The sequence below is a fragment of the Etheostoma cragini genome, chromosome 15 (genome assembly GCF_013103735.1).
Source record: "Etheostoma cragini isolate CJK2018 chromosome 15, CSU_Ecrag_1.0, whole genome shotgun sequence".
Lineage (NCBI taxonomy): Eukaryota > Metazoa > Chordata > Actinopteri > Perciformes > Percidae > Etheostoma > Etheostoma cragini.
In genome coordinates, this window is record NC_048421.1 from 7567760 (window position 1) to 7569379 (window position 1620).

The 1620-nt window shown below is 36.3% G+C and overlaps 2 protein-coding genes across 9 annotated transcripts in view; one reads left to right on the top strand and one right to left on the bottom strand.

Moving 5' to 3' along the window:
• The window catches only part of LOC117957918 (septin-9-like), a 66267-nt gene that overhangs the window by 25908 nt on the left and 38739 nt on the right, over positions 1–1620 (bottom strand). The window lies entirely within an intron of this gene.
• The window catches only part of LOC117957920, a 6344-nt gene that overhangs the window by 835 nt on the left and 3889 nt on the right, over positions 1–1620 (top strand). The window lies entirely within an intron of this gene.

A 1620-nucleotide genomic window follows, 5' to 3' on the forward strand; every position in this document is an offset into this window, starting at 1 on the left:
CGGTACTACACTATTGGCAATCTCAATCAGGAAACCTCCATGCCACTTCCACCTTATGTCGTCCGTCCCCTAACAGAGGATGTGGGAGGAAACAGGGACAGGATCATAATTCGTGTCAGGGAGCAGAACATGGTAGGGCAAGCTTTGCAGATAGATCTAGTGTTTATCACACAGCATTATGACACTTCTGAAGGTCAGGGGACACCTTATGATCCAACTCATACCTACCAGATCACTACTACCCTCTTGAGACAGATCAGCGAGTTTTCTGTGGAAGACAACCAACAGCAACTGTTGAATCTCAGAAACCGCTATGGAAGTAACGCTGATGTTTTACAAATCAGAAACACATGGGGTGACCTTGCTTCACTTGGACTGCTGTTGTTTATTGTGATCCAGGAAAAGCATTCTAACCAACAAAACAGACATAAAAACGAAAGAAATAGTCAGGCTTCGAAGAGCCGTGATACTAGAAAATTACAAAACCAAGATTATGTTGCTGTGAATATGAACGATGAGGACTACGAAACCAGCAGGAGGACTGGGAACAGGGAATCAGGCAGTTACAACACCTCAGTACCCTGTAATGACCAGAGGCATTGTTGCAAATGTTTCAAATGTTGCATATGTTGCATTTGTTGTATTGTTGGTATTATTGCAATTATATTTTTAAATATATAAAACTACAAAGTGGGAAGAGTGCAAATTTAAAGTCTAAGATAGAAATAAGGTGCAAATAAGGTAAAATAAGATTAACATTAAGGATTATAAATATTTGTCAACGGTAGGGATCAGTGAGATATCGGCTTGATATGACAATCTTGAGATGAAAGGCCAAGTACTGTCAATCCCCGTTCTCAAACTGTGTGCAATGATGGGCTGAGAGTCTTCAGGACATTTGGCGCGTCATAGCTTTATTGACTACATTTTTGTTAAAACAGCAGGATTTCATCTTAGTAAAATGTTTGTTATTGTATATTATAATGCACTTCTCTGGGATGGTCATAAAGTTTAGGCTTCATTCACGCAACAATGCCATGCCCCAAGATGTATAAAAATAATGACTCACTGATGATTCATCCTATGTTTCATAGTGATGATGAGAATGTAAATTGAGCTTCTAGATGAAAGGAAACAGATAAATGAACGGTGGTCTGTTGCGGACAGCAGTCACTGATAATGTATTAGCTTGAACTATAAGAGTGCATTTTATTGATGGTTTTGTATTATTTCTGTAGTGTTGGAAATTGTGTGAATATTAAACTAGAATTTATTAGTCAGACTGATGACAGCATTTTGATTTTAAGATCAAAGACACTGGATGAGCACGGGGTAGATGTGTGAAATCATGAAGACAACTTTAACGATTCTTCTTTTACACACAATCACAGAAAAGGAACAGATATATGGAATGCTATTTCATTTAATAAAAATACATGATTGAATGGAAATACAAGCATATGACATCCTAAAATAATTTGAGTCGATAAATATGAATATATAAAAACATGTACTGTTTGTCAATAAAGTTAAATAAATCGTTTTTAACCAATTCTTTTAGGGGACTTTTATTTTGTATGTACTCATTTATTTATTTCAGGGGGCTTTTATTTTATAATT